We start from the raw sequence: 25,509 nt of genomic DNA on the forward strand, positions 1-25,509 counted from the left end.
CTGCTCCATGCTCCTTCCTCACTATCTGCCCCATCTGTGTCACCCCTGTCTGTCTGCCCCTCACATTCCACAGCTCATATCCTAACCCCCTGCTCCATGCTCCTTCCTCACTATCTACCCCATCTGTGTCACCCCTGTCTGCCTGCCCCTCACATTCCACAGCTCATATCCTAACCCCCTGCTCCATGCTCCTTCCTCACTATCTACCCCATCTGTGTCACCCCTGTCTGTCTGCCCCTCACATTCCACAGCTCATATCCTAACCCCCTGCTCCATGCTAGTTCCTCACTATCTACCCCATCTGTGTCACCCCTGTCTGTCTGCCCCTCACATTCCACAGCTCATATCCTAACCCCCTGCTCCATGCTCCTTCCTCACTATCTACCCCATCTGTGTCACCCCTGTCTGTCTGCCCCTCACATTCCACAGCTCATATCCTAACCCCCTGCTCCATGCTCCTTCCTCACTATCTACCCCATCTGTGTCACCCCTGTCTGTCTGCCCCTCACATTCCACAGCTCATATCCTAACCCCCTGCTCCATGCTCCTTCCTCACTATCTACCCCATCTGTGTCACCCCTGTCTGTCTGCCCCTCACATTCCACAGCTCATATCCTAACCCCCTGCTCCATGCTCCTTCCTCACTATCTACCCCATCTGTGTCACCCGTCTGCCTGCCCCTCACATTCCACAGCTCATATCCTAACCCCCTGCTCCATGCTCCTTCTTCACTATCTACCCCATCTGTGTCACCCCTGTCTGTCTGCCCCTCACATTCCACAGCTCATATCCTAACCCCCTGCTCCATCCTCACTATCTACCCCATCTGCGTCACCCCTTTGTCTGCTCCTCACATTCCACAGCTCATATCCTAACCCCCTGCTCCATGCTCCTTCCTCACTACCTACCCCATCTGTGTCACCCCTGTCTGTCTGCTCCTCACATTCCACAGCTCATATCCTAACCCCCTGCTCCATCCTCACTATCTACCCCATCTGTGTCACCCCTGTCTGTCTGCCCCTCACATTCCACAGCTCATATCCTAACCCCCTGCTCCATGCTCCTTCCTCACTATCTACCCCATCTGTGTCACCTCTGTCTGTCTGCCCCTCACATTCCACAGCTCATATCCTAACTAGGGGTGAGCGGGTTCGGATTTCTGAAATCCGAACCCCCCCGAGCCCCCCCGATCCGAGTCAGGCTCGACTTTTCCCGCCTGACTTGGATCTGAAATCGAGGCAAAACGTCATCATCCCGCCTTCCGGGTCTCGCGGGTTTTGGATCCTATATAAGGTACCCGCGTCGGCGCCATTTTCTCACTCGGCTGTGGACAGTGAAGAGGGAGGGTGGGAGTTAGGGCTGGCTGGGCTGTGTAGTGTAGTGTAGTGCAGAGTAGTGATGTGCTGTGGTTGTCCATAGGGGCTGTGTCCACTACTTCAAAGTCCATAGGGGCTGGCTGGACTGTGTTGTGCAGTCAGTTGTACATAGGGGCTGTGTCCACTCCAAAGTCCTGTGCAGTGTCCCAGTCCTAAAGGGGTGCTGTAGTGTTGTCCAGGGGGTGCTCTGTCCGTCAGGGGTTCTCCCCCCAAGTGCTAAAAAAATATATTTTTTTTCTGTGTTTGTGAATTGTGTGCGCAGTAGCTGCACGTGCATCAACAAAGTAGTGCCAAGCGTGCGCCTGTGTCATAAGTAAAGGGCCGGCTGGCTTGACCGTTAAAGGGTGCTGTAACACCCAAAGTACACTCCAGTCCAAACCAAATAAAAAAATATTTTCTGTGTTTGTGTGCGCTTTAGCCGCACGTATATATCAATATAACATAAATGGAGGACCAAACTTTCTCCGATAAAAATAAAATAGGGAAAGATCAAGAACCACTTCCTCCTAGTGCTGTTGCTGCTGCTGGGAGTTGTTCATTATCCCAGAGAGGAAGTAGGAACATCACCACTTTTACTAAACAATTGACCCTCCGACAGTCCCTAGCGATGAGGATGAAGTACGACAGCAGTCATCCTGAAGCAAAACGTATAACTGAGGCCTTGACTGCTATGTTGGTGTTAGACGTGCGTCCGGTATCCGCCATTAGTGCAGTGGGATTTAGACAATTGATGGAGGTAGTGTGTCCCCGGTTCCAAATCCCATCTAGATTCCACCTGCATCCTTAAAGCAGCAGCGATAAGCGTGTGTCTGTCTGTTAAAGGGTGGTGTAACCCTCAAAGTGTGCTACACAAACAATAAAAAAATTCTTTTTTTTTCTGTCTTTGTGAATTGTGTGGGCTGTAGCCGCACTTGCATCCTCAAAGCAGCAGCAACAAGCGTGCGTCTGTCTGTTAAAGGATTACATCGGTGACAGCATCCAAGTAGGCATGTCAGACAGTCCGTACCTGTACTGGCAGGAAAAAGAAGCAATTTGGAGGTCCCTGTACAAACTGGCTCTATTTTACCTGAGTTGCCCCCCCTCCAGTGTGTACTCCGAAAGAGTGTTTAGTGCAGCCGGGAACCTTGTCAGCGAAAGGCGTAGGAGGTTGCTTCCACAAAATGTGGAGAAGATGATGAATTAATACTCTGTGAGGATGAGGATGTACACACTGAAGAGGGTGAGGAATCGGTGGATGAGGAGGATGAGGATGACATCTTGTCTCCGTAGAGCCAGTTTGTGCAGGGACAGATTAATTGCCAGCTTGTTTTGTGGGGGCCCAAACGAACCAATCATTTCAGCCACAGTCGTGTGGCAGACCCTGGAGCTGAAATGATTGGTTTGTTAAAGTGTGCATGTCCTGTTTATACAACATAAGGGTGGGTGGGAGGGCCCAAGGACAATTCCATCTTGCACCTCTTTTTTTCTTTGCATTATGTACAGTTTGGGGCCAAAACACGAAGAAAGATCCAGATCCAAAACCAAAACATGAAAAGTGGCCGATGCACACCCCTAATCCTAACCCACTGCTCCATGCTCCTTCCTCCCCGTCTACCCCATCTGTGTCACCCCTGTCTGTCTGCCCCTCCACTTTGGATTGTAAACTCTCACGAGCAGGGCCCTCTACCCTCATGTGCTTCTCCTCATTTGTACTTTTATCTATTCCTTACTCCCCACAAGAGCACCTGACATTAGGTTGCTGCTGCCCCTGTTTCTTATTTAAGTGTTCTGCATTATTCCGTACTGTAAGTGACTGTTTTCTTACTTAGCTCATCTGTACGGTGATGCGGAAACCTTGTAGTGCCATAAAATTAAAGGATAATAATATTAGCAATAATAATAAAAAATGATAAATATTATATAAAGTATTTGCCTCTACGGACAGTTATATTTATTGGATTCACTTATGAAACTTGCTTAAAATAAATAAATAGCGGTGTCTACCAGTAACACAGGGACCGAGGCATTAGTCCCGTAATTCATCTGAGATGCAGAGTAAACCTGAAAGTGACGAGTTGTTTTCCTCCTGAGATGACGATCGCTCACATATAGATCTCGCCCCGGGCATTTCCGCAAACCACCCCTCCCAGTCTCACTTTACATTCTCGCTTTCAGCCTGTGTTCTGCAAGAGTGAGTGCGAGCGTCAGGGTACACATCAAACACGTTACTAGGAATAAATGTCTGCAGCCTCGCTCAGGATGGCTATTTCGTGACCAGTAATAGGGGCTCATAGCAATATCACCAAACAACTGGGATCCAGGGAGCCGACAATAGTTCCTGGAGACCTCATCTGCCCCCCTTACCAGCAACACTGACATCTCCCAGCACAGACCGCTCTACATCTGCTAGAGATGAGCAGGAACCAACACAGCAAAGTCTAATTATGTGATTACCAGGAGATAATAGCGACAATCGTCATGAGAAAAATGCAGGAAATAAATGTATATTAAGGGGATGAAGTTATGAGACCGGCGGCCGCAATGCCGCCGGTCTCAATCCCAATGGGGGAAGCCCAACAAGGGACTTAAAATAGGCGTTGAAATACCGACGCCTATCTTAATCCTGACGCCGTTACACAGAAGGACGCAAGCCCGAACGAGGTAAGTCCAGGCCGCCCTTAGTGTTATTCGAAGGGGGGGGGGGGGAGCATTAGGCTTAGGTAGCATAGCAGGGGTTTTTTTGGGGGAGGGGAGGGTTCAGCACCACTGGAGGGGGGGGGAGGGTTAGAATGCGGGGAGGGGAGGGGTTAAAGAGACCTTTTTGTAACGGAGATGTGTAACCTTCAGAGACTTTGCTAGATAAATGGCAGAAGAGGAGCTTACACTCTATGGGTCTGATTCAGAGATTTACGCAAAGCTAATATTTATGCAGATCAAGCGATTGTTCGCCATTGCGCACGCGTGTAAGCCGCACTGCCCGTGTGCAGGGATTGCATAGTGGTTATGGACGCACAGAGTAATCCATTGCAAAGTGAGTGACAAGTAGTTGGCGTTTGGGGGTGGTGACAAGGGGCGTGGTCAGAAAAATGTAGGCGTCTCACAGTTTCATGGGCGTGCATAAATTAGCCACTGCGATCTCCTACGCAGCATGAGAGCTGCCAAATCTGCCGCTCTTCAGACCTGCCGCAAAGGCAAGATGGCTGCTCGATGTACGTCGATGTTACTGATGTATATGCAGGTAAGCGACATCGTACGCAGATGAGAAGGCAGCAGTAGGCGTCCCTATGCTCCGGACCATTAGCGGGAGAGGAAAAGAACACATAGAGGAAACCCACGCTAACACGTGGAGAACAGACAAACTCCACACAGATATCAAACTCATGGCTGTGGGATGTGTATATGTATGACAGTAAATGGATATAAACAAGCTGGATGGCGGCAGCACAATAAAAACACCTTTAGGCTGGCTCAGAAGACCACTAGTTTTTACTTCAACGTTTCAGTCACTACTGATTTTACCGTAACTACTGAAAACTTTGAAGTAAAAACCAATGAGCCAGCCTAAAGGTGTCTTTCTTGTGGATTGCCGCCATCCAGCTTACACATATATATATACACATATACACACCATACATGTATACTTTTGAAAAAGCATGTCAGGGAGACTGTGGTAAAGTGGACAGTACTGCTACATCTGAGGGGCGTGTCATAATACTGACTTACATCCAAATGTAAATAAGCCCCAAAGCAGTTAGTAAGATCTGCTTTGCATTGTGCATTACAAGCAAACTTGCTGATTATCTGTAAAGCGGGGGCTTTACATATAATTGCGGGGAGATAGGAGGGGTCGCCGGCAGCCGTGAGGATTGCCTGCCTTCACGGGAGGTTGGGAGCTGCACCCGGTTTTCGGGAGGCTCCAGACCAAATCGGGAGGGTAGGCAAGTATGATTACAAGTAGAGATCCGAATTTCAGGGATCCGGGGGAGATCCGAGCAAGGTTTTGTTTTGAGCAAGCTTAACACTGATTGGCTGAGAGAGCTGTCTGTCATGGCTCTCAGCTAATCAGAATTAAGCCCATCCCCCGCTTCCTAACACCGCCGGAACCTCCCGCTGCCGACACTCCCACTGGCAGCATCCCCCGCTGCCGAAACCACCACTGCCGACACTCCTGCACTGCTGCCCAACGTACTGAGGACACCGTTAGCGACCCCCACACTGCCGACACTCCCACACTGACGACACCACCAGCACCCCTGCACTGCCGACACAGTCAGCAAACCTGCAATGAGGACACCGCCGGCACCCCTGCACTGCCGACACAGATAGCAAACCTGCAATGAGGACACAGCCAGCAAACCTGCAATGAGGACACCGCCGGCACCCCTGCACTGCCGACACAGTCAGCAAACCTGCAATGAGGACACCACTGACACCCCCGCACTGCCGACACAGCCAGCAAACCTACACTAAAGACACCGCTGGCACCCCCGCACTGCCGACACAGCCAACAAACCTGCACTAAGACACCGCTGGCACCCCCGCACTGCTGACATCACCGGTACCCTTCACTGAGGACACTGCCAGCACCACAGCACTGCCATTCCATGTACTGAGGACACAGTCAGCAATCCCACTCTGCCAACACTGCTGTCACAGTAAGTGCACTATTGCTGTATCCAACCCACACTGTATAACACACTGTATTCATGTTGGAAATTAGAAACTGAACTGCCACATGTTAGTGCCGCCCACTGTGTCTCTTAGCTTAGTCAGCCAGCTAGCTGGATGCAACCTTTTGGCCTTAACTAGATGAAGCAAATAATATTGTGAGGTGGTCAAAATTGGATGGAAATTACTGGAAATAAATGTTATTGAGGTTAATTATACTGTAGGAACAAAAACAGGCCCATTTTATGTGATTTTAGCTGTTTTTATGATTTTTTTAAGAAAAAATCCAGATCCAAAACCAAAACATGGAGGTGAGGATTTGGCAAAACCAATCCAGATCCAAAAACGTTGACGCACATCTCTAATTACAAGGGGTTCCATATAAGTGGCCACAATAAACCTTACATGAAACTTCATGTAGCCATAGGGATCATTGTGCCTTATAAACACTGCAGGGACAGGATTATAATATTTAAATGTATAGATCTCTGTTTTTGTCCTATGCAAAGCGATACAACTAGAACGACCTCACGTAATAACCAATGTTGGCAGAAGAGATTTCATTGTGGTCGAAGCCGCGGGCAACAGCTATATTATTATATATATTGAGCAGAAAGTTGAATTTAAGTTTAGTGACATGATGGGACTTGTAGTGCCCTGGGGTGTTGTGTTTAGAGTCAACAAAGTTCCTGGAGCCTATTATAAAATGTTTGTGACTATTATGTGGTATTTGTACAGGTTATAGTTGCGTGTGTTATATTCTTACCTCCCTCCACATATTTGTTGTTAGTTATTGAGGCTGGAGTCCCACTTCAGTGGCTAGCATCGCGTCACGCTGCCACGAGGGGCGGGGTCAGCATTCTGAGGCTCAGCGACGTGCATGTCATGTTTTCATGCTTTACCTTACACTTCAGAGAACAGGCGCAGCCAAACCTGAGGGGTACAGGGCGGATTCCAGCCGATTTCCCGATCTCCTCTCAGTGACTCAATGGGCGGAAAAACAGGACCCACCTCCAGGGGTAGATTTACTAAAGGTCGAATTTAATCTATTTAAAATTGGTAAAAATCAATAAAAATTGATGCTTTGTTTCTGGGGCTAATATACACATTTACTAATACTTAAAAAAAACAAATCTAAAATGGTTTGTTGGTAAATGTGTGATTTAGCCCAAGAAACACAACATCGATGTTAAAATCTATCAAAATCCATATACATACACACATACAGTGTTTGTGTATATATATATATATATATATATATATATATATATATATTAGTGTAAAATCAGATGTCCTGACTCTCTGATCAATGCCCAGCCCAAACCCCTGGACCTAGAAACATGAAAAATCGGGGAGTATATTCCTTCCATGATGTAGGTGCCCACTAAAAAGGGATTTTTCTAAATTCCACTCCTAAGGGGGTGAAAAGGGCTAAAATCTTTCCTCCCCCCTGTGCAGTGTCCTGACTGACTGACTGAATTCTTGCTGCAGCCACAATCAAACACCAACTGTCACCCCAAGTGCTGCCAAACATCGCTGGCAGTTGGTGTGGCTCCTCTATTTGTATAGTAAGGGAAGGGAATGTGTTACTACAGAGGTGAGGGAGTGCAATGTGTTACTACAGAGGTGAGGGAGGGGAATGTGTTACAAAACCAGTGAGAGGGGTGAGGGAAGTGAATGCGTTACTACACAGGTAATGTAGGGGAATACCTTACTACAGAGGTGAGTGAGGATAATGTTTTACTACAGAGGTGAGGGAGGGGAATGTGTTGCTACAGAGGTGAGGGAGGGGAATGTGTTACTATAGAGGTGAGGGAGGGGAATGCGTTACTACAGAGGTGAGAGTACAAAACCAGTGAGAGAGGTGAGGGAAATGAATGCGTTACTACACAGGTAATGGAGGGGAATGCGTTACTACAGAGGTGAGGGAGGGGAATGTGTTAGTTATCAGGTGAGGGAGGGTGATGTCTTACTATAGCAGTGAGTGAGGAGATGCATTACTACAGAGGTGAGGGGGGGGGAATGTGTTAGGACACAGGTGAGGGAGGGGAATGTCTTACTATAGCAGGGAGGGAGGGGATGCATTGCTACAGAGGTGAGGGAGGGGAATGTGTTACTATAGAGGTGAGGGAGGGGAATGCGTTACTACAGAGGTGAGAGAGAAAAATGTGTTACAAAACCAGTGAGAGAGGTGAGGGAAATGAATGCGTTACTACACAGGTAATGGAGGGGAATGCGTTACTACAGAGGTGAGGGAGGGGAATGTGTTAGTTATCAGGTGAGGGAGGGTGATGTCTTACTATAGCAGTGAGTGAGGAGATGCATTACTACAGAGGTGAGGGGGGGGGAATGTGTTAGGACACAGGTGAGGGAGGGGAATGTCTTACTATAGCAGGGAGGGAGGGGATGCATTGCTATAGAGGTGAAGGATTAATGTGTTACTGGAGTAGTGAGATGGTAATGGATACAGTAAATATCTAAGGTCTACCCCGGGTACATCAGCTAGTATATATAGATTTATATATTTAATAATAATAGGAATAGTGTACATGTATTTACCTAGATAATAACTATTATTTATCTCTTCTGCCTTCTCAACATATCCCCACTGCAGGGTTGAAACCCAGCCTATGGGAACCCGATGCTGCCAACGAGGCCTCCATTGCGTGCCGGTGTACAATAATGTCACTTAGGGGGTGGGGGTCTTCCCTACACCCTCTCCCCCATCCTGGCCCCCTGCAGACCTGGGTTCCCCCCTCTTTCAGTCTGTGTGTCCCCCTTACAAGTTACTGTCTGGTGGTCAGTGTGGTCACTACATTAGCGCACAGTGAGGTCCTGTAACTAGAGTACATTGCCACCATCTTGGTTTCAATAAACATCTGTGGAGAGTCCCCTCTCACACAGGATGTCGCCCCCCAGTAGTTCTCGTCCGGTGATAACCAGGCCATTACCCCCTGCACTGTATCCCAGCCATGGTGAAAGGGCACTAAAGCCTCCCCAGGCACCCACATAATGGGGGACTCCTTCCTGTGAGAAGGGGAGTACCCTCTATGAAATAACAGGCGCTCAGCCGATTTCATCTGGCGACGTGAACACCACAATATGGCAACGCTACACTGCTGAAAACAATATTAGGAAAGGAAGAACCTCCCCACCCCTCACAAAAAATCCTCCTTTTTAATAATATCCTCACACAACAAGCTGGGCATAGGCTCATTCTCCCAATTACAGAGACCTCCGGGTTCCAAGAGCGCAAATGACACGAATACTGTCTGACACGTTGGTATACCTCGGGAGCGCGCACTGTGCCGTTTGCACTTGTTCGGCTGATGATAAGGTCACGGCCTGTCTGCCTATAAATATTAGTGACTGCGTCTCCAGTCACAGCGCGGAGCAGGATTAGGCGGAGACGAGGCCTCTGTCTGATGACTAATCCATGCATCCTGTTGTCACATGAATGTCAGTGTGAGAGGGGCGAGGTGTCACAGAATCTGCGCGATATCACAGTCTCTCATTGGTCCATCATCATTTTTTTTTTTTTTTTTAAAGAGAAAATGAAATTGCATCATACATGAAATGTGATCCCGTCCTGTGTAATCCGGATCTTATCCTTCCAGAGCGTCCGTCAGGGATCAATCGCACATCGTCATGTCCACACCGCAGAGCCTGGATCAGTGTTACGGATAATCCCTTTAATCCCTATTTTTTTTATTCATCAGAAATGCAATGATCCATTATTACAGCAATTACAGTCTTATCGCTGAGATATGGGATAATGTGTACTCAGTCCACGCTGGAGGCAACGAGTCCGTCCGCGCACACTGGCGTCTCTTATAGGCGCAGACTCTTATAACGTAATACCGGGGTCAGGTACAGTCAGCGCCGAAGGCAGAGCTCCAGACGCAGCGAATACGGTGAGAAATAGATCTGTATCCAGCGTAATAATGAGAAATAATAATGAGAAATAGGAAAACGGAAAATGTTTTACCAACCAAATTTACAGGAGGATTCTGTAGGGAAATCTGTACTGAAAACATAAAATAAAATGTTAGTGAACGGGATTTGGCGCCTGATTCAGAAATGGCCTGAAGCGCAGATACAATTCCGTCCATCTCACATGCAGCAGGAGGTGTCTGTAGGAAACAGAGGCTTGGGGGGAGGGGGGACTCCGGGTCTGATTCAGAGCCAGACGCTATTTGCGCTCGCTCGTTCAGAAAAAGGGGCCGGCTATTCAAATTAACCGTTCGCTCTTTGTGGTCTGTTGACGCCTCTATGTCTGAACGAGTGAACAAAACCTGCGGCCGTAATTTTGAAAAAGACGCCCCCTGGCCGCTCACATCATACGTCATGTCCGATTAATCGAGTACATCAAAAGGCGTCTGCACTGCTCGCTATTCTTGTGGTTGGTTTTTCCTACCACTATATTGCGAGCAGTTCCGACTATAAAACAACCAAGTGACGTTGTCAATGACGCTGCTGTATTAATTATGCACACCCATAAAACGCCCGTTTTGACCTTTAAGCACGCCTGCGTTCTGATCTCCACTCCCCGTTTTAAAGCACCTTCCCCTGTTACCACCCACATACGCCTCCTCCTGTCACTCATATTATCAGGCATTCGCTATTTAGCGAGCACACGATTTTCGGCCGCACTGACTGGTTCGCGCATGCGTATTACAATCCGTACGCATGAACAGATGTGCGAACATCGCTAGGAACGAACGAGCGGCCGCTTACGAGCGGCTCTGAATGAAGCCCACCATGCGGTATTGCAGACCCATCCTGCGCACACGCGGAGCACGAAACATTGAAGATGTACGCTAACCAACGTTTTAGCGTACATCTATGAAACAGGCACTTGGATGCGTTTCCGGCAGCTCAAAGTGAGTGCTAGCAGTTAGCCCGAGGCCAGCGGCATCATCAGGTGACCTAAGGCAGTGGCCTAGAACGCCAACATATATGCCTTAAACACAGCCCCTTAGTCTTTGGCTTCCTACTATTACCCTGCACACCTCCTGCCCTGTGCTACGACGTCGCCAGCCGCTGCTACTCAGTGTCAAGGGCCGGTGGTGGCTCTGCGCTGGGTATAGCACCAGCTGCACCAGGGACGGGCAACCCTATGCCCCGCATCAATAATCCAAAATGCAACGGAATCCGCACATACAGATCATATAACACCAATATCCGTGAGCGTTGCGCACATTTTCCCCTCCAGAAATTATTAACCCCTGGAAGTTTACAAACTCTGCAGCAATTACAGTCCATGTTTTCAGAATATCCATGCTGGAGTACAGGCGACTTAATTAGTATCTCAGGAAGTTTGATTTAACCATCTGAACTCAAGCAAGGATATCCTTAAAACCTGGACTGCAATAGCAAAGCTTGGGAACTCCGGATTAAACCATTGTTTCACTGCACAGAAGTCAATAGTGAGTGGCTGCTGCTGGCCATCATCTGACATGGGGTAATGCTGTAATCCCACCAAAGTAGTCCTGGCACATGCAGTTATAGCATCATGGAAGGTCCATGCCACATATCGTGTGCGCCGTATTGCCGGAAGCAATCAATTGATATCGGACCGGAATATCAAGTTTTGATAAATTGATATTAGATGTCCATCCCTACCCCATTATCCCTTCCGCTGGCCCGGTCTTACCCCAGATAGTGGGGTAAAGGGTGTGGAGAAGGTTGCTACATTGTGGCAGATTTGGTAAATGTTGTCCTGACAATAAGCTCAGTTCCCTTCCTCACATTCCATGTTACACATCACGTCGACACTCAGGGCCTGATTCAGACCCGCTCGTAAGCGGGTCGATGGTGGCCCAGTGCACACGCGTGGCGTGTGCGAGCCCCATAGCGAGTGAGACCTTCACTCGCTCCGGAGCTCGCAAAACGGGGAGGCTGTCGATGTTGATCGACTGCTCGCCCCGTTTTGTAGGCGGGGTGGCTGAAAAACGGAGGCGTTCCCGAAGGAACGCCTGCCGTTTGTGGGCGGCCCTACTACCATCACTCGTGATGTCAGTAGTGGACTTCCGGCTCTATTAGAGCTGGAAGTCCACTCGGCATTGCGAGTGCTGAGACCCTACCGCAAGGGTCTCCTTGCAATGCCGATGGTCGCGACCATCTCCTGCCCGCTCGCACAAGCTGTGGGTGGTCGCCCACAGCTTAGCGAGCGGACAGGGAAAAAAAATAAAATACTCCCCGCCCTGATTCAGAGCGTTCGCTTGCAAATAGCGAACGGCTCTGAATCAGGCCCTCACTCAAGATTATAAACACCCCAATGGCCGGCAGCCCTCCTGGCCTCAGATTACCCGCACGCCATGTGCTGCCGCTGTAACTAACCAGATCTGTGCATGGCACTTTAAGTATGTGGGGGCCATAGGCGAAACTAGAGATCTGGTAATGGGTGGTCCCAGTTTTAGCACCATGACAGATATTGGGAAAAACACACCAGTGGCGTCCTTCCCCATGGTGTCACCCAGAGTAAGAAGGTATGTTGTGTGCGTGGCTCTGCCCCGGGCCACAAAAAGGGGGTGTGGCCTCGTGATCAGGGGGCGTGGTCATTTGAGAGGGGGAATGGCCTCGCAGCCCGAACCCCAGTAGCCTGGTGTGTGTCTAAGAAGTACGGGTGAGCACTATGTAGTGCCAGCTCCCTCACACTGTCAGGAGCCGAGTGCTGCATTTCATGCTACAGTGCAGCACGCGGCTCCTGTCACCTTGGTGTCACCCCTAGGCGGGTTTTTGGGACCCCAGTCAGTTTGAATGTCTTTTCTTACCTATATGGTGGTTTCTCTGCAACGGGGAATGTGAGCCTCACTGGGCAGCGTCTTCAGCCGGTATTCACTATTCATGTAGGAGATCACATTGTCCGGAAGATTCCTGTATACGTAGAAATATAACTAATGCCATCATCATAACCAGATAATATATATACTGTAGTAACAGAAGCTTTTGTGCAGGGAAAAGGTGAATTCCCCTGATCAAACTTCTGTGTCTCTCCAGGCTCCCCTGTGTCTCTCCAAGCCCCCAGGCCCCTCTGTGTCTCTTCATCTCCAGGCCTCATGGTCTCTTTCCATCCCCAGGACCCCCTGCGTCTCTCCATCCTCAAGCCCACCTGTGTCTCTCAGCCCGATTCCCCCGGCCCCAGTGTGCGTCTCTCAGCCCCATTCCCCCGGCCCCAGTGTGCGTCTCTCAGCCCCATTCCCCCGGCCCCAGTGTGCGTCTCTCAGTCCCATTCCCCCGGCCCCAGTGTGCGTCTCTCAGCCCCATTCCCCCGGCCCCAGTGTGCGTCTCTCAGTCCCATTCCCCCGGCCCCAGTGTGCGTCTCTCAGCCCCATTCCCCCGGCCCCAGTGTGCGTCTCTCAGCCCCATTCCCCCGGCCCCAGTGTGCGTCTCTCAGCCCCATTCCCCCGGCCCCAGTGTGCGTCTCTCAGCCCCATTCCCCCGGCCCCAGTGTGCGTCTCTCAGTCCCATTCCCCCGGCCCCAGTGTGCGTCTCTCAGCCCCATTCCCCCGGCCCCAGTGTGCGTCTCTCAGCCCCATTCCCCCGGCCCCAGTGTGCGTCTCTCAGCCCCATTCCCCCGGCCCCAGTGTGCGTCTCTCAGCCCCATTCCCCCGGCCCCAGTGTGCGTCTCTCAGTCCCATTCCCCCGGCCCCAGTGTGCGTCTCTCAGTCCCATTCCCCCGGCCCCAGTGTGCGTCTCTCAGTCCCATTCCCCCGGCCCCAGTGTGCGTCTCTCAGTCCCATTCCCCCGGCCCCAGTGTGCGTCTCTCAGCCCCATTCCCCCGGCCCCAGTGTGCGTCTCTCAGCCCCATTCCCCCGGCCCCAGTGTGCGTCTCTCAGCCCCACTCCCCCGGCCCCAGTGTGCGTCTCTCAGTCCCATTCCCCCGACCCCAGTGTGCCTCTCTCAGTCCCATTCCCCCGACCCCAGTGTGCCTCTCTCAGCCCCATTCCCCCGGCCCCAGTGTGCGTCTCTCAGCCCCACTCCCCCGGCCCCAGTGTGCCTCTCTCAGCCCCATTCCCCCGGCCCCAGTGTGCGTCTCTCAGCCCCACTCCCCTGGCCCCAGTGTGCATCAACGTCATTTCCTAGCCTGTGTCACCCCAGCCCTGTGTTAACTCCAACCCTTTGCAGTCCAGCTCCCCTGTGCACAGCTCCAATCCCCCTCTCCCTTCTTAGCACAGGTACAATCCCCCTCTCCCTTCTTAGCACAGCTCCAATCCCCCTCTCCCTTCTTAGCACAGGTACAATCCCCCTCTCCCTTCTTAGCACAGGTACAATCCCCCCCTTCCTCCCTGCAGTCGCCGCCAGCACTTAAACCTCCTGTTCCTGTTTTGCTGCTTGTTGTGGGAGGAGCTGCTGCCGAGGATGTGCTATATATAGATATATATATATTTTTTTAAGCGAACTGGGCTAATGGGTGGTCCTGTGCACCCCCCCGGACCACCCCCCAGTTTCGCCTATAGTGGGGGCAGAGGGATAACGTGAGGGTGCAGAACCGGGGTCCTATACTTACAGGCGGCAGAAAAATGCGCCATGCTGTTTAATGGTGATGGACGCAATAATCTGTTTGTGAATCTCCTGTGTTCAACTAATAAACCAATTATTGTAATATTGCTTTGTATAAGGGGCTCGAGGTGCTGTGGTAACCGGGAGCACGGCCTCATCCCAGACTTTCCCTCTGTCATCCATCATTTCCTAATTGTAGCAAATATTAGCCCCTAATAGCCCCCCAGAAGTGAGCCCCAGGCTGCCCAGAGGTCAGCACGTGAAGCCCCTTGTCCGATTGCGCCTGGTGTCGCCCGGCTCTGGTGGGTTAATACCTGGAAACACAGCGTTTCCATGTAAATGACACCTTGCTGTGACCCTGAAGCAGCCGGCCTGAGATTATGTGGGATTTCCACGGGCTGAGGACAGATGGCAGATGCTAAATATGGACGTGGAAAAAAAAATACCACCCAGCCAGGGACGCGCCAGAAGCAAACAGCCCCGGTAATGAGTCCGCCGCTCTCCAGAGTGCTGCCAGATGTTCTTCCCATGCTGAGGGAGAACTCCCTGCCCTCCGAGCCACGCAGCAAGGTTACCGTTCCCACTGAGCCACCTTACAGGGCGGACGTGCGCAGAGCTCTCTCTGATCCACACTTAGCGTACATTTCCCCGACTCCCTGCTCCGGCCGCTGAGTTATCCCCCATCCCTGCACCAGAAAGCAGCTAAACCCCCCCCCCAATGGTTCCAATTATACGATGATCGTTCTAACCTGCAAAAAAAACAAGATGCTTATGAAGTTCAAACGATCGTTTGCTATTGTGCGCGCACAGCTATCGCATTGCAATTACGTACGTACAGAGGGGCCAGTTGCAAAGTGAGCGACAGGTAGTCAGCGTTTGGGGGGAGGTAACGGAAGATGGTTAGAAAAACGCAGGCGCGTCTCACCGTTTAAACGCCGTTTCATGGGCGTGCATAAATTAGCCGTTCTTTAGCAGCAGGAGAGCGCTCTGCGTGTCAGGAGAGCAGACTTGCCGCCTGTGAAGCATGGCTGACTGATGTGCGTTGATGTTACCGATGTTTACGCTGTTGCACGTCATCGTACGGATATGAGAAGGCCGCAGTGGGCGTCTCTATGCTCGGAGGTTTTGGAAAGCAGAAGCATATTTTATCATCTGCGACCCATTAGCGATCGCAATGTGTCCCCGCTGGTGAGTCAGGGCCATCGGTCAGTAATCGCTTCTCCCCGGCTCAGGCGCTGCACTTACTTATCACCTCAATCTGTTTCTCCATCCAAATCACCTCCCCCATCTCCCCCTGTGCCTAGTGCTGTCTTCCCCATGTACAGATGGGCCCACATACATCTATCCTCCATGTGCTTCATCTCACCACACAACGCGGGCGCTCACTGTGACGCGCTAGCGCTGAGCGTATTTTCACCTTCTAATGCGTCTTATTCGCACAACGATGCGAGCAGATAACACGAGCAGCTTCTGCTGATTACAATGATATGATACAGCAATGCCCATGTTCTCTGAGCGAGGGCGCCTGCATCCGCATGTGACACGCTACGTTACAGTGTCAGCGCCCGTATCCGCATGTGACACGCTACGTTACAGTGTCAGCGCCCGTATCCGCATGTGACAGGCTACGTTACAGTGTCAGCGCCCGTATCCGCATGTGACAGGCTACGTTACAGTGTCAGCGCCCGTATCCGCATGTGACACGCTACGTTACAGTGTCAGCGGCTGTATCCGCATGTGACATGCTACGTTAGTGTCAGCGGCTGTATCCGCATGTGACAGGCTACGTTACAGTGTCAGCGGCTGTATGCGCATGTGACACGCTACGTTACAGTGTCAGCGTCTGTATCCGCATGTGACACGCTACGTTACAGTGTCAGCGCCCGTATCCGCATGTGACACGCTACGTTACAGTGTCAGCGCCCGTATCCGCATGTGACACGCTACGTTACAGTGTCAGCGCCTGTATCCGCATGTGACACGCTACGTTACAGTGTCAGCGCCTGTATCCGCATGTGACACGCTACGTTACAGTGTCAGCGCCTGTATCCGCATGTGACACGCTACGTTACAGTGTCAGCGCCCGTATCCGCATGTGACACGCTACATTACAGTGTCAGCGCCCGTATCCGCATGTGACACGCTACGTTACAGTGTCAGCGCCCGTATCCGCATGTGACACGCTACGTTACAGTGTCAGCGCCCGTATCCGCATGTGACACGCTACGTTACAGTGTCAGCGGCTGTATCCGCATGTGACACGCTACGTTAGTGTCAGCGGCTGTATCCGCATGTGACACGCTACGTTACAGTGTCAGCGGCTGTATCCGCATGTGACACGCTACGTTAGTGTCAGCGGCTGTATCCGCATGTGACAGGCTACGTTACAGTGTCAGCGTCTGTATCCGCATGTGACACGCTACGTTACAGTGTCAGCGTCTGTATCCGCATGTGACACGCTACGTTACAGTGTCAGCGCCCGTATCCGCATGTGACACGCTACGTTACAGTGTCAGCGCCCGTATCCGCATGTGACACGCTACGTTACAGTGTCAGCGCCCGTATCCGCATGTGACACGCTACGTTACAGTGTCAGCGCCCGTATCCGCATGTGACACGCTACGTTACAGTGTCAGCGCCCGTATCCGCATGTGACACGCTACGTTACAGTGTCAGCGCCCGTATCCGCATGTGACACGCTACGTTACAGTGTCAGTGGCTGTATCCGCATGTGACAGGCTACGTTACAGTGTCAGCGTCTGTATCCGCATGTGACACGCTACGTTACAGTGTCAGCGCCTGTATCCGCATGTGACACGCTACGTTACAGTGTCAGCGCCTGTATCCGCATGTGCCACGCTACGTTAGTGTCAGCGCCCGTATCCGCATGTGACACGCTACGTTACAGTGTCAGCGCCTGTATCCGCATGTGACACGCTACGTTACAGTGTCAGCGTCTGTATCCGCATGTGACACGCTACGTTACAGTGTCAGCGGCTGTATCCGCATGTGACACGCTACGTTACAGTGTCAGCGGCTGTATCCGCATGTGACACGCTACGTTACAGTGTCAGCGGCTGTATCCGCATGTGACACGCTACGTTAGTGTCAGCGGCTGTATCTGCATGTGACACGCTACGTTACATTGTACACACATTACTGTCATTATCCCGTGTAAGAATACGTCATGTACAGCGTCATACTACGCACATTACCGCCATTATCCTGTGGGTGTAAGAATACGCACATTACCGCCATTATCCCGTGGGTGTAAGAATGGGCACATTACCGCCATTATCCCGTGTGTGTAAGAATACGCACATTACCGCCATTATCCCATGGGTGTAACAATACGCACATTACCGCCATTATCTCGTGGGTGTAAGAATAGGCACATTACCGCCATTATCCCGTGGGTGTAAGAATGGGCACATTACCGCCATTATCCCGTGGGTGTAAGAATAGGCACATTACCGCCATTATCCTGTGGGTGTAAGAATACGCACATTACCGCCATTATCTCGTGGGTGTAAGAATAGGCACATTACCGCCATTATCCTGTGTGTGTAGGAATACGCACATTACCGCCATTATCCCGTGTGTGTAAGAATACGCACATTACCGCCATTATCCCATGGGTGTAACAATACGCACATTACCGCCATTATCCCATGTGTGTAAGAATACGTCATGTAATATTGACTTTCTGGCCTAATTAGGATCCTAGAAGTGAAACCGATCTGGTCCCTGAGTCAGCGCCAGAACAACGACATTTATGGCTGTAATATTACACAGGAACATTGTGGCATTGTCATCGTTCCAATTTGTCGCCTGTTTTCTGGATCATCTATAATTCATTGCCGGATTATTATATATTGTGCTTACTATAATATATTGTTATATTGAATGATCTGTTTTTCTAATTGTATCTGATTTACATGAACATGTTCCAGCATTGTGTATATTAAAGTATTTTTAGTCTCCGGAGGATATATTCTCAGTTTTGGCGGAACCTCTTCCCTCGAGCTGCGACCTTACATCGCCCGCGTCTCTAGAAGGTTTATACCGCTGAGCGCCAGGTGTCCGTGTTTTCAGCTTTATACTAGTTTAAAGCCCAAATCTACAATTATAACCTATATAACCAAGGTGGGAAATTTAGCCCAAATATAGCATAAGACAGACAATAAAAAGGGAAGATGCTGACAAAGGTAGCAGTATAGAAGTATTATAATTATATTAGGAGACAGCGTAATAAGAAAGGCCTCTTCAGACATGTGACTATAAGATAAGGCCATTATTCACACTAATCATCTTTATATGTTGAGTTGTTTTAATTTTTAGTTTGTTTTACCACTTTCATGCAGAATTTTCCCCAAATACCCGACTTTTAGCCGACGTGTGTGCCGGGTCATTGTGTCGGTCCCGGCCTGAACCCCCTTTCACACAGAAAAGCAAAACTACCGTGTCATACATTTCTACCCGGTAATTTGCTGATCAACGCGGGTATTGATTCTGTGTTAAAGGATAGGCCTGGGTAGAAATTGCCGGGTCTCCAACCATGATAAATACCAGGGACCAAGTCCTGGGTTGACCCTTTCACACAGAAAGAGGACCAGTGTTGATCAGCAAACTACCGGGTAAAAGTGCTTTACCCACTAATTTGCTTTTCTGTGTGAAAGGAGTATTACTTTAGTATTGACAGGGTTAACTCGGCGTTGGCGTGGCGTAACAGTGGGCAAATTTGCGCTCTTGTACAGGTTAATTTGAGCTGTAAGACACCTTTAAGAGAACCCATACAGGGGTCATGTTACTGAACAGAACGGAATCACAAGAGAAACAATCAGTAGCATCTATACGACACATATATAAAGCTGGTGTTCCTTAGGCTGTACCTTTTATTACCCAGGATGGAATACGTTACAGATTGCGTCATGTGGCTACTAATCGCAGTACCACCATATACCATGTACAACACCCCGCATGGGAGGGCTCAGGCTCAGATGAGTAACCTCAGGAACGTGCTAGAGGGCTGGAACACCAGTGGGTCCATCTGAGAGACGGGGGCCTATGTACTAAGCCTCGGGGACAGACTCTCTCTCTAAGGCTTAGTACATAGACTGTCAGCCATATCCGTCTCCCCCAGGGAGTCCTTATAGAGAGAACGCCGAGTTGTTGGAGGACAAAATTAGATTGTTGCCGAATATCTTTATTTATATAAAATAAGGATTCATAAGAGAAATCTACGGTCCAATTAATATCATACAATTTCACACAATCAAACGAATGATTTCGGGCTGCTGTGCCGCGGATTTGCAGAAGACGACGTGTATTGCGCACTTTGTGTAACATTATAATCTATGATCACATTTATCAGAGGATCTTTAGCAGCAAAATCTCACCACTTTGGTTCTACTTTACATTATCCTCTGGTCAGAATATAAGAACGAAAGGTCCGGTACACTTATGGGTGATATGGTCTAATCTATAGGTAGATAATCATTGGTTTGATGTTATTTAGAATGTGACTGAACAGAGATGTTGGCTGTGATTAAGTGACTATTACTGCGAAACGCGTCCATTCTATTACTGCGAAACGCATCCGTTCCCTCTGGGGTGAAATAGCTGAAAGAGGAGGTAAAACAGTAATAAGAACGCTCCTGTTATTGTAAAGTTTTGTCACATTCCGGCGGGCGGCCCTCAGGGGCCACTCGCACTTCCCCCTCCTCCACCTCCCTTGGAAACTTACAGGCCAGTAGCCATCCTACTATTGGGAGCACCGTATGAAGCGTTGTGTTGCTGAAGGGAGCTACCACCAAAAGGACGGGGGGCGACATGTACTTACTGTTCCGGCAGCTATAATGCACATGGAGGGCAGCATAGCGTGTGTATAATGTGTGTGCGCTGACACCCATGGTATAATCCTTAGCTAGGAATGACACGTTTACGCTGTGCGACATGTGGGCGGCCCCTTACTGTCGTATAGCGGTAACAGCCGGTGAGAGAACAACGCTGTCTCCATGATACATGTCTAAATCTTTACAGAAGAGATCAGTAATTATTTTACTTTCTTTTCTTATTTCTCTTACAGACGTGTCGTGTTGCGGTCTCACCAGGGTCACAGTCACAGCGGGGGTGGGGACGGGCAACTTTACGGGGTCTATGTACTAAGCAGTGATAAGTGACAGAGTGAAAAGTGATAAGAAAGTGATAAGTACCAGCCAATCAGCTCCCAACTGTCATTTTTCAAACACAGCCTGTGAGATGACAGATGGAAGCTGATTGGCTGGTACCTTATCACTTTCTTATCACTTTTCACTGCTTAGTACATAGAACCGTACATCTCTTTATAGTAATGCAGCTCAGGGGAATCTTATCTACAGGATACATTCATTCTCCGATGAGCAGCGACGGATTCTCTCTTACGGTTCCTGTAGAGCGGCCGGTAGTGAGGGGGATAATCTCTCCGTCCTGGTATACAGCTATTATTGCGCCATGCGGTGACATACATTATTCCCCATTCTCCCCCGACCATTTATACAGTGACCACGTCCAAGGTGTAATATATACGACAGAAGATCCAGGCAGCTGCTGGAGATTAGCTGGAAGCCTCCGCTGCCGCGCTGACCTCCTCCGTTGGGCGGTTTCACTCACACACGAGTAACCACGAGTGGCCGCCCCCCCTCTGCATCGCACAGTCCAGTTATCGCCGTCACCGGGATTGCCGGGTCAGGGGAGTGCGCAGCCCACGCGTGTGGTGATGACGATGAAGCATTGTCTTTCGTTGTCCGGCCGGTACGTGCAGAGGAAGCAGCCGGGGGAGGCAAAGATTTCACCCGAGAGGACCATCCACAGCAGCCATTAGACAGAGGAGAGAGGGGCGAGGGGGTCAGAGGCCTGAGAAGGAGGAGTGCGAGGAGAAGACCGGTCCGTTTTCCTGCGGAGCAGAGACAGATGTTACGGGGGGACGGAGAAGCTGAGCTAAGCATTACGGAGTATGAGAGGGGGAGGGGGGTGATTATCTCATGTCAGGACAGATGCTGCACAGAGGGGAACAGTGCCAGGCAGTCAGTATTATGAGAGCAAGACACAGAGGACACTATCATGGTGACTGCAAAGCCGACGTCAGAACGTTTCCAGGCCCTCATCTGGGTCACCCCACAAGGAAATGATTACATGGTGGCCCCATCTGATACTCGGCCACGGAGCCTCTCAGAGGAGGACACACGTGTTTAACCCCTTCCCTATCTATCCCTCCCCTCAGCTGATGAGAGAGACCTTTACACCACGTGTTATGTATCAGGTCACACTGAGATTTATCATCTAACGTGTTTTATAAATACAGATACAACTGCGACAATCCCCAACCGCATCACCTCCTAACCCCTAACATATCAGATAAGCTAATTAGGTCCATATATCATATACAGCGTAAGGAATCAATGCTGTATCAGGACACAGATACAGGAGACACGGGGGAGAGAGAGGACACAGATACAGGAGACACGGGGGAGAGAGAGGACACAGATACAGGAGACATGGGGGGGGGGGGAGAGGACACAGACACAGGAGACATGGGGGGGAGAGAGGACACAGACACAGGAGACATGGGGGGGAGAGAGGACACAGACACAGGAGACATGGGGGGGGAGAGAGGACACAGACACAGGAGACATGGGGGGGAGAGAGGACACAGACACAGGAGACATGGGGGGGAGAGAGGACACAGACACAGGAGACATGGGGGGGGAGAGAGGACACAGACACAGGAGACATGGGGGGAGAGAGAGGACACAGACAGGAGACACGGGGGAGAGAGAGGACACAGATAGAGGAGACACGGGGGAAAGAGAGGACACAGATAGAGGAGACACGGGGGAGAGAGAGGACACAGATACAGGAGACATGGGGGGGGAGAGAGGACACAGACACAGGAGACATGGGGGGGGAGAGAGGACACAGACACAGGAGACATGGGGGGGGAGAGAGGACACAGACACAGGAGACATGGGGGGGGAGAGAGGACACAGACACAGGAGACACGGGGGGGAGAGAGGACACAGATAGAGGAGACACGGGGGAGAGAGAGGACACAGATACAGGAGACACGGGGGGAGAGAGAGGACACAGATACAGGAGACACGGGGGGAGAGAGAGGACACAGACACAGGAGACACGGGGGGGAGAGAGGACACAGATACAGGAGACACGGGGGAGAGAGAGGACACAGATACAGGAGACACGGGGGAGAGAGAGGACACAGATACAGGAGACACGGGGGATGGAGAGGACACAGATACAGGAGACACGGGGGAGAGAGAGGACACAGATACAGGAGACACGGGGGAGAGAGAGGACACAGATACAGGAGACACGGGGGAGAGAGAGGACACAGATACAGGAGACACGGGGGAGAGAGAGGACACAGATACAGGAGACACGGGGGAGAGAGAGGACACAGATACAGGAGACACGGGGGAGAGAGATGACAGATACAGGAGACACGGGGGAGAGAGATGACACAGATACAGGAGACACGGGGGGGAGAGAGAGGACAGATACAGGAGACACGGGGGGGAGAGAGAGGACAGATACAGGAGACACGGGGTAGAGACAGGACACAGATACAGGAAGGGATGGGCAGAGAACGGTACGTTACATATTACAGTATAAAGGGATGGCTGGCTTGGTTACATATTACAGTATAGAGGGATGGCTGGCTTGGTTACATATTACAGTATAGAGGGAAGGCTGGCTTGGTTACATATTACAGTATAGAGGGAGGGCTGGCTTGGTGACATTACAGTATAGAGGGATGGCTGGCTTGGTGACATATTACAGTATAGAGGGATGGCTGGTTTGGTGACATATTACAGTATAGAGGGAGGGCTGGCTTGGTGACATATTACAGTATAGAGGGAAGGCTGGCTTGGTGACATTACAGTATAGAGGGAGGGCTGGCTTGGTGACATATTACAGTATAGAGGGAGGGCTGGCTTGGTGACATATTACAGTATAGAGGGATGGCTGGCTTGGTGACATTACAGTATAGAGGGATGGCTGGCTTGGTTACATATTACAGTATAGAGGGATGGCTGGCTTGGTTACATATTACAGTATAGAGGGAGGGCTGGCTTGGTGACATATTACAGTATAGAGGGATGGCTGGCTTGGTGACATATTACAGTATAGAGGGATGGCTGGCTTGGTGACATATTACAGTATAGAGGGATGGCTGGCTTGGTTACATATTACAGTATAGAGGGATGGCTGGCTTGGTTACATATTACAGTATAGAGGGAGGGCTGGCTTGGTTACATATTACAGTATAGAGGGATGGCTGGCTTGGTTACATATTACAGTATAGAGGGATGGCTGGCTTGGTTACATATTACAGTATAGAGGGAAGGCTGGCTTGGTTACATATTACAGTATAAAGGGAGGGCTGGCTTGGTTACATATTACAGTATAGAGGGATGGCTGGCTTGGTGACATATTACAGTATAGAGGGAGGGCTGGCTTGGTGACATATTACAGTATAGAGGGAGGGCTGGCTTGGTTACATATTACAGTATAGAGGGAAGGCTGGCTTGGTGACATATTACAGTATAGAGGGAGGGCTGGCTTGGTTATATATTACAGTATAGAGGGAGGGCTGGCTTGGTTACATATTACAGTATAGAGGGATGGCTGGCTTGGTTACATATTACAGTATAGAGGGATGGCTGGCTTGGTTACATATTACAGTATAGAGGGAGGGCTGGCTTGGTTACATATTACAGTATAGAGGGAGGGCTGGCTTGGTTACATATTACAGTATAGAGGGAGGGCTGGCTTGGTGACATATTACAGTATAGAGGGATGGCTGGCTTGGTTACATATTACAGTATAGAGGGAGGGCTGGCTTGGTGACATATTACAGTATAGAGGGATGGCTGGCTTGGTTACATATTACAGTATAGAGGGATGGCTGGCTTGGTTACATATTACAGTATAGAGGGAGGGCTGGCTTGGTTACATATTACAGTATAGAGGGAGGGCTGGCTTGGTGACATATTACAGTATAGAGGGATGGCTGGCTTGGTTACATATTACAGTATAGAGGGAGGGCTGGCTTGGTGACATATTACAGTATAGAGGGATGGCTGGCTTGGTTACATATTACAGTATAGAGGGATGGCTGGCTTGGTTACATATTACAGTATAGAGGGAGGGCTGGCTTGGTTACATATTACAGTATAGAGGGATGGCTGGCTTGGTGACATATTACAGTATAGAGGGATGGCTGGCTTGGTGACATATTACAGTATAAAGGGATGGCTGGCTTGGTTACATATTACAGTATAGAGGGATGGCTGGCTTGGTGACATATTACAGTATAGAGGGAGGGCTGGCTTGGTGACATATTACAGTATAGAGGAATGGCTTGGTGACATATTACAGTATAGAGGGATGGCTGGCATGGTTACATATTACAGTATAAATGGATGGCTGGCTTGGTGACATATAAGGAGATATGGAGGAGAGAGGTGACACAGATACAGGAAGGGATGGGCAGAGAATGGTACGTTACATATTACAGTATAAAGGAGTAAATGGAGGTGACGGTCAGGCTTGGACGAGGCAGAAGAATTGGAATTACAGGGAATTGCGCAGTCTATAGAGAACATTGCAGCATAACGGTCAGATCTTACCCGAGCATCATAGTCCAAGACGAACGGGGGGATTTCTATCTGGTCGGGGGAAATGGCGGTGAAGAGCTGGTGCAGACTTTCCACCTGGTGGACCTTGTCCTTCAATCCAGACACAGTGAATGTTGTAAAGAACCACGTGGAGACCTGAGAAAGAATAAAGCGGAGGTCACTGACAAAGGATGAGACCCACGGACTCTGCAAGATGGCGAATCCAGAATAGATACATTCATCAGCTGCAGTATAATACATGCACCATACATGGCGCTATACAGTGTACACGTCGCCCCACT

General features: G+C 50.1%; 1 long non-coding RNA gene across 1 annotated transcript in view; it reads right to left on the reverse strand.

Moving 5' to 3' along the window:
- Positions 1–20,827: 20,827 nt before the first annotated feature.
- Positions 20,828–25,509, reverse strand: part of LOC148453330 (uncharacterized) — a 35,424-nt gene continuing 30,742 nt past the window's right edge. The window contains exons 2-3 of the long non-coding RNA XR_015874944.1: positions 25,220–25,363; positions 20,828–21,462 (exon numbers count right to left, since the gene is read on the reverse strand). This is a non-coding gene — a long non-coding RNA (uncharacterized LOC148453330). The remainder of the gene's footprint in view (positions 21,463–25,219; positions 25,364–25,509) is intronic.

This window comes from Taudactylus pleione, unplaced genomic scaffold, assembly GCF_031769625.1.
Source record: "Taudactylus pleione unplaced genomic scaffold, aTauple2 ptg001181l, whole genome shotgun sequence".
Lineage (NCBI taxonomy): Eukaryota > Metazoa > Chordata > Amphibia > Anura > Myobatrachidae > Taudactylus > Taudactylus pleione.